Genomic DNA, 12,293 nt, shown 5'->3' with positions numbered 1-12,293 from the left:
AAAATCTAGAAAACTTTGGAGGCCTGAAAAAGGGGTTTACAGGCATCCTAGACCCCCTAAAGTCCTGAAAATGTTATTGGCCCGAAAAATGCGTTAGACACCTCTGAATGTCCCAAAATCATTGGCAGCATGAAAAAGGCATTAACCGCATCCTAGACCCCTGAAATGCTCAAAAAAATGTTTGGCCCGAAAAATGCATCCTACAACCCTGAAAGTCCTGGAAATCTTGGCTTTCAAAAAAAGGCCTAAACGCATCTTAAGCCTCCAAAAATCTAGAAAACTTTGGAGGCCTGAAAAAAGAGTTTAAAGGCATCCTAGACCCCCTAAAGTCCTGAAAATATTATTGGCCCAAAAAATGTGTTAGACCGCTCTGAATGTCCCAAAATCATTGGCAGCCTGAAAAAGGCATTAACCCGCATCCTAGACCCTGAAAAGCTCCAAAAAATGTTTGGCCCGAATAATGCATCCTACGACCCTGAAAGTCCTGAAAATCTTGACATTCAAAAAAGGCCTTAAACGCATCTTAGGCCTCCAAAAATCTAGAAAACTTTGGAGGCCTGAAAAAAGAGTTTAAAGGCATCCTAGACCCCCTAAAGTCCTGAAAATATTATTGGCCCGAAAAATGTGTTAGACAGCTCTGAATGTCCCAAAATCATTGGCAGCCTGAAAAAGGCATTAACCCGCATCCTAGACCCCTGAAATGCTCCAAAAAATGTTTGGCCCTAAAAATGCATCCTACAACCCTGAAAGTCCCGCAAAATCTTGGCATTCAAAAAAGGCCTTAAATGCATCTTAGGCCTCCAAAAATCTAGAAAACTTTGGAGGCCTGAAACAGGGGTTTACAGGCATCCTAGACCCCCTAAAGTCCAGAAAATATTATAGGCCTGAAAAATGTCAGAGTTCTGAATGTCCCAAAATCATTGGCAGCTTGAAAGAAGGCATTAACCTGCATCCTAGACCCCTGAAATGCTCAAAAAATGTTTGGCCCGAAAAATGCATCCTACAACCCTGAAAGTCCTAAAAATCTTAGCATTCAAAAAAGGCCTTAAACGCATCTTAAGCCTCCAAAAATCTAGAAAACTTTGGAGGCCTGAAAAAGGGGTTTACAGGCATCCTAGACCCCCTAAAGTCCTGAAAATATTATTAGCCCAAAAAATGTGTCATAGAGCACTCCACGTCCCAAAATCACTGGCAGCCTGAAAAAGACATTAACCCGCATCCTAGACCCTTGAAATTCCCCATAAAATGTTCACCATGAAAAATGCATCCTAACCCCTCAAAGTCCAGAAAATATTGGCAGTCAAAAAAGGCCTAAACGCATCTTAGGCCTCCAAAAATCTAGAAAACTTTGGAGGCCTGAAAAAAGAGTTTAAAGGCATCCTAGACCCCCTAAAGTCCAGAAAATATAATTGGCCTGAAAAATGTGTCAGAGAGTTCTGAATGTCCCGAAATCATTGGCAGCCTGAAAGAAGGCATTAACCTGCATCCTAGACCCCTGAAATGCTCAAAAAATATTTGGGCCGAAAAATGCATCCTATAACCCTGAAAGTCCTGAAAATCTTGGCATTCAAAAAAGGCCTAAACGCATCTTAAGCCTCCAAAAATCTAGAAAAATTTGGAGGCCTGAAAAAAGAGTTTAAAGGCATCCTAGACCCCCTAAAGTCCTGAAAATATTATTGGCCCGAAAAATGTGTTAGACAGCTCTGAATGTCCCAAAATCATTGGCAGCCTGAAAAAGGCATTAACCCGCATCCTAGACCCTGAAATGCTCCAAAAAATGTTTGGCCCAAATTATGCATCCTACAACCCTGAAAGTCCCGCAAAATCTTGGCATTCAAAAAAGGCCTTAAACGCATCTTAGGCGTCCAAAAATCTAGAAAACTTTGGAGGCCAGAAAAAGGGGTTTACAGGCATCCTAGACCCCCTAAAGTCCAGAAAATATTATTGGCCTGAAAAATGTGTCAGAGAGTTCTGAATGTCCCGAAATCCTTGGCAGCCTGAAAAAAGGCATTACCTGCATCCTAGACCCCTGAAGTGCTCAAAAAATGTTTGTCCCGAAAAATGCATCCTACAACCCTGAAAGTCCAGAAAATCTTGGCATTCAAAAAAGACCTTAAACGCATCTTAAGCCTCCAAAAATCTAGAAAACTTTGGAGGCCTGAAAAAGGGCTATACAGGCATCCTAGACCCCCTAAAGTCCTGAAAATTTTATTGGCCTGAAAAATGTGTTAGACACCTCTGAATGTCCCAAAATCATTGGCAGCCTGAAAAAGGCATTAACCAGCATCCTAGACCCCTGAAATGCTCAAAAAAATGTTTGGCCCGAAAAATGCATCCTACAACCCTGAAAGTCCTGAAAATCTTGGCATTCAAAAAAGGCCTTAAACGCATCTTAGGCCTCCAAAAATCTAGAAAACTTTGGAGGCCTGAAAAAGGGGTTTACAGGCATCCTAGACCCACTAAAGTCCATAAAATATTATTGGCCCGAAAAATGTGTCAGAGAGCTCTGAATGTCACAAAATCATTGGCAGCCTGAAAAAGGCATTAACTCGTATCCTGGACCCCTGAAATTCCCTAAAACATTTTTGGGCCGAAAAATGCATCCTACAAGCCTGAAAGTCCAGAAAAACTTGCAGTCAAAAAAGGCCTTAAAACGCATCTTAGGCCTCCAAAAATCTAGAAAACTTTGGAGGCCTGAAAAAGGGCTTTACAGGCATCCTAGAGCCCCTAAAGTCCTGCAAATATTATTGGCCCAAAAAATATGTCATAGAGCACTCAATGTCCCAAAATCACTGGCAGCCTGAAAAAGACATTAACCCGCATCCTAGGCCCCTGAAATTCTCCAAAAGATGTTTGGCCCGAAAAATGCATCCTACAACCCTGAAAGTCCAGAAAATCTTGGCATTCAAAAAAGGCTTTAAATGCATCTTAGGCCTTCAAAAATCTAGAAAACTTTGGAGGCCTGAAAAACGGCTTTACAGGCATCCTATACCCCCTAAAGTCGAGAAATATAATTGGCCCAAAAATTGTGTCAGAGAGCTCTGAATGTCCCCATATCATTGGCAGCCTTAAAAGGGCCTTAAGCCGCTTACTAGACCCCTGAAATTCCCTAAAACATTTTTGGCCTGAAAAATGCTTCCTAAAACCCTGAAAATCCAGAAGAAATTGGCAGTCAAAAGCCTTAAAATGCATTTTAGGTCTCCAAAAATCTGGAAAACTTTGGAGGCCTGAAAAACGGGTTTACATGCATCCTAGACCCCCTAAAGTCCTGAAAATATTATTGGCCCAAAAAATGTATTTGACAGCTCTGAATGTCCCAAAATCATTGGCAGCCTGAAAAGGGCATTAACCCGCACCCTAGACCCCTGAAATTCCCCCAAAAATGTTTGGCCCAAAAAAAGCATCCTACAACCCTGAATGTCCAGAAAATCTTGGCAGTCAAAAAAGGCCTTAAACGCATCTTAGGCCTCCAAAAATCTAGAAAACTTTGGAGGCGCCTGAAAAAGGAGTTTACAGGTATCCTAGACCCCCTAAAGTGCAGAAAATATTATTAGCCCAAAAAATGTGTCATAGAGCACTGAATGTCCCGAAATCATTGGCAGCCTGAAAGAAGGCATTAACCCGCATCCTAGACCCTTGAAGTTCCCGAAAAAATGTTCACCATGAAAAATGCATCCTAACCCCTAAAAGTCCAGAAAATATTGGCAGTCAAAAAAGGCCTAAACGCATCTTAGGCCTTCAAAAATCTAGAAAACTTTGGAGGCCTGAAAAAAGAGTTTAAAGGCATCCTAGACCCCCTAAAGTCCAGAAAATATTATTGGCCTGAAAAATGTGTCAGAGAGTTCTGAATGTCCCGAAATCATTGGCAGCCTGAAAGAAGGCATTAATCTGCATCCTAGACCCCTGAAATGCTCAAAAAATGTTTGGCCCGAAAAATGCATCCTACAACCCTGAAAGTCCTGAAAATCTTGGCATTCAAAAAAGGCCTTAAACGCATCTTAAGCCTCCAAAAATCTAGAAAACTTTGGAGGCCTGAAAAAGGAGTTTACAGGCATCCTAGACACCCTAAAGTCCTGAAAATTTTATTGGCCCGAAAAATGTGTTAGACACCTCTAAATGTCCCAAAATCATTGGCAGCATGAAAAAGGCATTAACCCGCATCCTAGACCCCTGAAATGCTCACAAAAATGTTTGGCCCGAAAAATGCATCCTACAACCCTGAATGTCCAGAACATCTTGGCAGTCAAAAAAGGCCTTAAGCGCATCTTAGGCCTCCAAAAATCTAGAAAACTTTGGAGGCCTGAAAAAAGAGTTTAAAGGCATCCTAGACCCCCTAAAGTCCAGAAAATATTATTGGCCTGAAAAATGTGTCAGAGAGTTCTGAAGGTCCCAAAATCATTGGCAGCCTGAAAGAAGGCATTAACCTGCATCCTAGACCCCTGAAATGCTCAAAAAATGTTTGGGCCGAAAAATGCATCCTACAACCCTGAAAGTCCTGAAAATCTTGGCATTCAAAAAAGGCCTTAAATGCATCTTAAGCCTCCAAAAATCTAGAAAACTTTGGAGGCCTGAAAAAGGGGTTTACAGGCATCCTAGACCCCCTAAAGTCCTGAAAATGTTATTGGCCCGAAAAATGTGTTAGACACCTCTGAATGTCCCAAAATCATTGGCAGCATGAAAAAGGCATTAACCCGCATCCTAGACCCCTGAAATGCTCAAAAAAATGTTTGGCCCGAAAAATGCATCCTACAACCCTGAAAGTCCTGAAAATCTTGGCTTTCAAAAAAAGGCCTAAACGCATCTTAAGCCTCCAAAAATCTAGAAAAATTTGGAGGCCTGAAAAAAGAGTTTAAAGGCATCCTAGACCCCCTAAAGTGCTGAAAATATTATTGGCCCGAAAAATGTGTTAGACAGCTCTGAATGTCCCAAAATCATTGGCAGCCTGAAAAAGGCATTAACCCGCATCCTAGACCCCTGAAATGCTCCAAAAAATGTTTGGCCCGAAAAATGCATCCTACAACCCTTAAAGTCCCGCAAAATCTTGGCATTCAAAGAAGGCCTTAAACGCATCTTAGGCCTCCAAAAATCTAGAAAACTTTGGAGGCCTGAAAAAAGAGTTTAAAGGCATCCTAGACCCCCTAAAGTCCAGAAAATATTATTGGCCTGAAAAATGTGTCAAAGAGTTCTGAATGTCCCGAAATCATTGGCAGCCTTAAAGAAGGCATTAATCTGCATCCTAGACCCCTGAAATGCTCAAAAAATGTTTGGCCCGAAAAATGCATCCTACAACCCTGAAAGTCCTGAAAATCTTGGCATTCAAAAAAGGCCTTAAATGCACCTTAAGCCTCCAAAAATCTAGAAAACTTTGGAGGCCTGAAAAAGGGCTTTACAGGCATCCTAGACCCCCTAAAGTCCTGAAAATTTTATTGGCTCGAAAAATGTGTTAGACACCTCTGAATGTCCCAAAATCATTGGCAGCCTGAAAAAGGCATTAACCCGCACCCTAGACCCCTGAAATTCCCTAAAACATTTTTGGCCCGGAAAAAGCATCCTACAAGCCTGAAGGTCCAGAAAAACTTGCAGTAAAAAAGGCCTTAAAACGCATCTTAGGCCTCCAAAAATCTAGAAAACTTTGGAGGCCTGAAAAAGGGGTTTACAGGCATCCTAAACCCCCTAAAGTCCTGAAAATATTATTAGCCCAAAAAATGTTTCATAGAGCACTGAACGTCCCAAAATCACTGGCAGCCTGAAAAAGACATTAACCCGCATCCTAGACCCTTGAAATTCCCCAAAAAATGTTCACCATGAAAAATGCATCCTAACCCCTCAAAGTCCAGAAAATATTGGCAGTCAAAAAAGGCCTAAACGCATCTTAGGCCTCCAAAAATCTAGAAAACTTTGGAGGCCTGAAAAAGGGGTTTACAGGCATCCTAGACCCACTAAAGTCCATAAAATATTATTGGCCCGAAAAATGTGTCAGAGAGCTCTGAATGTCACAAAATCATTGGCAGCCTGAAAAAGGCATTAACTCGCATCCTAGACCCCTGAAATTCCCTAATAAATTTTTGGCCCGAAAAATGCATCCTAACCACTGAAAGTCCAGAAACTCTTGGCAGTCAAAAAATACCTAAAAACGCATTTTGGTCTTCCAAAAATCTTGGAAACTTTGGAGGCCTGAACATTGGGTTTAGTGGTATTCTAGACCCCCTAAAGTCTGTAAAATATTATTGGCCCGAAAAATGTGTCAGAGAGCGCTGAATGTCCCAAAATCACTGGCAGCCTGAAAAAGGCCTTAACCCGCATACTGGACCCCTGAAATTCCCTAAAACATTTGTGGCCCGAAAAATGCATCCTACAAGCCTGAAAGTCCAGAAAAACTTGCAGTCAAAAAAGGCCTTAAAACGCATCTTAGGCCTCCAAAAATCTAGAAAACTTTGGAGGCCTGAAAAAGGGCTTTACAGGCATCGTAGAGTCCCTAAAGTCCTGAAAATATTATTGGCCCAAGAAATATGTCATAGAGCACTCAATGTCCCAAAATCACTGGCAGCCTGAAAAAGACATTAACCCGCATCCTAGGCCCCTGAAATTCTCCAAAAAATGTTTGGCCCAAAAAATGCATCCTACAACCCTGAAAGTCCAGAAAATCTTGGCATTCAAAAAAGGCCTTAAATGCATCTTAGCCCTCCAAAAATCTAGAAAACTTTGGAGGCCTGAAAAAGGGCTTTACAGGCATCCTAGACCTCCTAAAGTCCAGAAAATATAATTGGCCCAAACATTGTGTCAGAGAGCTCTGAATGTCCCCATATCATTGGCAGCCTTAAAAGGGCCTTAAACCGCTTACTAGACCCCTGAAATTCCCTAAAACATTTTTGGCCTGAAAAATGCTTCCCAAAACCCTGAAAATCCAGAAGAAATTGGCAGTCAAAAGCCTTAAAATGCATTTTAGGCCTCCAAAAATCTAGAAAACTTTGGAGGCCTGAAAAAGGGGTTTACATGCATCCTAGACCCCCTAAAGTCCAGAAAATATTATTGGCCTGAAAAATGTGTCAGAGAGTTCTGAATGTCCCGAAATTATTGGCAGCCTGAAAGAAGGCATTAACCTGCATCCTAGACCCCTGAAATGCTCAAAAAATGTTTGGCCCGAAAAATGCATCCTACAATTCTGGAAGTCCCTAAAAATCTTGGCATTCAAAAAAGGCCTTAAACACATCTTAAGCCTCCAAAAATCTAGAAAACTTTGGAGGCCTGAAAAAAGAGTTTAAAGGCATCCTAGACCCCCTAAAGTCCTGAAAATATTATTGGCCCGAAAAATGTGTTAGACAGCTCTGAATGTCCCAAAATCATTGGCAGCCTGAAAAAGGCATTAACCCGCATCCTAGACCCTGAAATGCTCCAAAAAATGTTTGGCCCGAAAAATGCATCCTGCAACCCTGAAAGTCCTGAAAATCTTGGCATTCAAAAAAGGCCTAAACGCATCTTAAGCCTCCAAAAATCTAGAAAACGTTGGAGGCCTGAAAAAAGAGTTTAAAGGCATCCTAGACCCCCTAAAGTCCTGAAAATATTATTGGCCCAAAAAATGTGTTAGACAGCTCTGAATGTCCCAAAATCATTGGCAGCCTGAAAAAGGCATTAACCCGCATCCTAGACCCTGAAATGCTACAAAAAATGTTTGGCCCGAATAATGCATCCTACAACCCTGAAAGTCCTGAAAATCTTAACATTCAAAAAAGGCCTTAAACGCATCTTAGGCCTCCAAAAATCTAGAAAACTTTGGAGGCCTGAAAAAGGGGTTTACAGGCATCCTAGACCCACTAAAGTCCATAAAATATTATTGGCCCGAAAAATGTGTCAGAGAGCTCTGAATGTCACAAAATCATTGGCAGCCTGAAAAAGGCATTAACTCGCATCCTAGACCCCTGAAATTCCCTAATAAATTTTTGGCCCGAAAAATGCATCCTAACCACTGAAAGTCCAGAAACTCTTGGCAGTCAAAAAATACCTAAAAACGCATTTTGGTCTTCCAAAAATCTAGGAAACTTTGGAGGCCTGAAAATTGGGTTTACTGGTATTCTAGACCCCCTAAAGTCTGTAAAATATTATTGGCCCGAAAAATGTGTCAGAGAGCGCTGAATGTCCCAAAATCACTGGCAGCCTGAAAAAGGCCTTAACCCGCATACTGGACCCCTGAAATTCCCTAAAACATTTGTGGCACGAAAAATGCATCCTACAAGCCTGAAAGTCCAGAAAAACTTGCAGTCAAAAAAGGCCTTAAAACGCATCTTAGGCCTCCAAAAATCTAGAAAACTTTGGAGGCCTGAAAAAGGGCTTTACAGGCATCCTAGAGTCCCTAAAGTCCTGAAAATATTATTGGCCCAAGAAATATGTCATAGAGCACTCAATGTCCCAAAATCACTGGCAGCCTGAAAAAGACATTAACCCGCATCCTAGGCCCCTGAAATACTCCAAAAAATGTTTGGCCCGAAAAATGCATCCTACAACCCTGAAAGTCCAGAAAATCTTGGCATTCAAAAAAGGCCTTAAATGCATCTTAGGCCTCCAAAAATCTAGAAAACTTTGGAGGCCTGAAAAAGGGCTTTACAGGCATCCTAGACCTCCTAAAGTCCAGAAAATATAATTGGCCCAAACATTGTGTCAGAGAGCTCTGAATGTCCCCATATCATTGGCAGCCTTAAAAGGGCCTTAAACCGCTTACTAGACCCCTGAAATTCCCTAAAACATTTTTGGCCTGAAAAATGCTTCCCAAAACCCTGAAAATCCAGTAGAAATTGGCAGTCAAAAGCCATAAAATGCATTTTAGGCCTCCAAAAATCTAGAAAACTTTGGAGGCCTGAAAAAGGGGTTTACATGCATCCTAGACCCCCTAAAGTCCAGAAAATATTATGGGCCTGTAAAATGTGTCAGAGAGTTCTGAATGTCCCGAAATTATTGGCAGCCTGAAAGAAGGCATTAACCTGCATCCTAGACCCCTGAAATGCTCAAAAATGTTTGGCCCGAAAAATGCATCCTACAACCCTGAAAGTCCTAAAAATCTTGGCATTCAAAAAAGGCCTTAAACGCATCTTAAGCCACCAAAAATCTAGAAAACTTTGGAGGCCTGAAAACGGGCTTTACAGGCATCCTAGACCCCCTAAAGTCCTGAAAATTTTATTGGCTCTAAAAATGTGTTAGACACCTCTGAATGTCCCAAAATCATTGGCAGCCTGAAAAAGGCATTAACCCGCATCCTAGACCCTGAAATGCTCCAAAAAATGTTTGACCCAAAAAATGCATCCTACAATTCTGGAAGTCCCGCAAAATCTTGGCATTCAAAAAAGGCCTTAAACGCATCTTAAGCCTCCAAAAATCTAGAAAACTTTGGAGGCCTGAAAAAGGGGTTTACAGACATCCTAGACCCCCTAAAGTCCAGAAAATATTATTGGCCTGAAAAATGTGTCAGAGAGTTCTGAATGTCCCAAAATCATTGGCAGCCTGAAAAAAGGCATTAACCTGCATCCTAGACCCCTGAAATGCTCAAAAGATGTTTGGCCCGAAAAATGCATCCTACAACCCTGAAAGTCCTGAAAATCTTGGCATTCAGAAAAGGCCTTAAACGCATCTTAAGCCTTCAAAAATCTAGAAAACTTTGGAGGCCTGAAAAAGGGCTTTACAGGCATCCTAGACCTACTAAAGTCGAGAAATATAATTGGCCCAAAAATTGTGTCAGAGAGCTCTGAATGTCCCCATATCATTGGCAGCCTTAAAAGGGCCTTAAGCCGCTTACTAGACCCCTGAAATTCCCTAAAACATTTTTGGCCTGAAAAATGCTTCCTAAAACCCTGAAAATCCAGAAGAAATTGGCAGTCAAAAGCCTTAAAATGCATTTTAGGCCTCCAAAAATCTAGAAAACTTTGGAGGCCTGAAAAAGGGGTTTACATGCATCCTAGACCCCCTAAAGTCCTGAAAATATTAATGGCCCAAAAAATGTATTTGACAGCTCTGAATGTCCCAAAATCATTGGCAGCCTGAAAAGGGCATTAACCTGCACCCTAGACCCCTGAAATTCCCCCAAAAATGTTTGGCCCAAAAAATGCATCCTACAACCCTGAATGTCCAGAAAATCTTGGCAGTCAAAAAAGGCCTTAAACGCATCTTAGGCCTCCAAAAATCTAGAAAACTTTGGAGGTCTGAAAAAGGAGTTTACAGGTATCCTAGAACCCCAAAAGTGCAGAAAATATTATTAGACCAAAAAATGTGTCATAGAGCACTGAACGTCCCAAAATCACTGCCAGCCTGAAAAAGACATTAACCCGCATCCTAGACCCTTGAAGTTCCCCAAAAAATGTTCACCATGAAAAATGCATCCTAACCCCTAAAAGTCCAGAAAATATTGGCAGTCAAAAAAGGCCTAAACGCATCTTAGGCCTCCAAAAATCTAGAAAACTTTGGAGGCCTGAAAAAGGGGTTTACAGGCATCCTAGACCCCCTAAAGTGCAGAAAATATTATTGGCCTGAAAAATGTGTCAGAGAGTTCTGGATGTCCCAAAATCATTGGCAGCCTGAAAAAAGGCATTAACCTGCATCCTAGACCCCTGAAATGCTCAAAAAATGTTTGGCCCGAAAAATGCATCCTACAACTCTGAAAGTCTTGAAAATCTTGGCATTCAAAAAAGGCCTTAAACGCATCTTAAGCCTCCAAAAATCTAGAAAACTTTGGAGGCCTGAAAAAGGGCTTTACAGGCATCCTAGACCCCCTAAAGTCCTGAAAATTTTATTGGCCCGAAAAATGTGTTAGACACCTCTGAATGCCCCAAAATCATTGGCAGACTGAAAAAGGCATTAACCCGCACCCTAGACCCCTGAAATGCTCAAAAAAATGTTTGGCCCGAAAAATGCATCCTACAACCCTATAAGTCCTGAAAATCTTGGCATTCAAAAAAGGCCTTAAACGCATCTAAGGCCTCCAAAAATCTAGAAAACTTTGGAGGCCTGAAAAAAGAGTTTAAAGGCATCCTAGACCCCCTAAAGTCCTGAAAATATTATTGGCCCGAAAAATGTGTTAGACAGCTCTGAATGTCCCAAAATCATTGGCAGCCTGAAAAAGGCATTAACCCACATCCTAGACCCTGAAATGCTCCAAAAATGTTTGGCCCAAAAAATGCATCCTACAACCCTGAAAGTCCTGAAAATCTTGGCATTCAAAAAAGGCCTTAAACGCATCTTAAGCCTCCAAAAATCTTGAAAACTTTGGAGGCCTGAAAAAGGGGTTTACAGGCATCCTAGACCCCCTAAAGTCCTGAAAATGTTATTGGCCCGAAAAATGTGTTAGACACCTCTGAATGTCCCAAAATCATTGGCAGCATGAAAAAGGCATTAACCCGCATCCTAGACCCCTGAAATGCTCAAAAAAATGTTTGGCCTGAAAAATGCATCCTACAACCCTGAAAGTCCTGAAAATCTTGGCATTCAAAAAAGGCCTAAACGCATCTTAAGCCTCCAAAAATCTAGAAAACGTTGGAGGCCTGAAAAAAGAGTTTAAAGGCATCCTAGACCCCCTAAAGTCCTGAAAATATTATTGGCCCAAAAAATGTGTTAGACAGCTCTGAATGTCCCAAAATCATTGGCAGCCTGAAAAAGGCATTAACCCGCATCCTAGACCCTGAAATGCTACAAAAAATGTTTGGCCCGAATAATGCATCCTACAACCCTGAAAGTCCTGAAAATCTTAACATTCAAAAAAGGCCTTAAACGCATCTTAGGCCTCCAAAAATCTAGAAAACTTTGGAGGCCTGAAAAAGGGGTTTACAGGCATCCTAGACCCACTAAAGTCCATAAAATATTATTGGCCCGAAAAATGTGTCAGAGAGCTCTGAATGTCACAAAATCATTGGCAGCCTGAAAAAGGCATTAACTCGCATCCTAGACCCCTGAAATTCCCTAATAAATTTTTGGCCCGAAAAATGCATCCTAACCACTGAAAGTCCAGAAACTCTTGGCAGTCAAAAAATACCTAAAAACGCATTTTGGTCTTCCAAAAATCTAGGAAACTTTGGAGGCCTGAAAATTGGGTTTACTGGTATTCTAGACCCCCTAAAGTCTGTAAAATATTATTGGCCCGAAAAATGTGTCAGAGAGCGCTGAATGTCCCAAAATCACTGGCAGCCTGAAAAAGGCCTTAACCCGCATACTGGACCCCTGAAATTCCCTAAAACATTTGTGGCACGAAAAATGCATCCTACAAGCCTGAAAGTCCAGAAAAACTTGCAGTCAAAAAAGGCCTTAAAACGCATCTTAGG

Source organism: Ambystoma mexicanum, chromosome 3p (genome assembly GCF_040938575.1).
Source record: "Ambystoma mexicanum isolate Mex_15411 chromosome 3p, UKY_AmexF1_1, whole genome shotgun sequence".
NCBI classification, from domain to species: Eukaryota; Metazoa; Chordata; class Amphibia; order Caudata; family Ambystomatidae; genus Ambystoma; species Ambystoma mexicanum.
Note: the sequence above shows the minus strand (reverse complement) of the source record.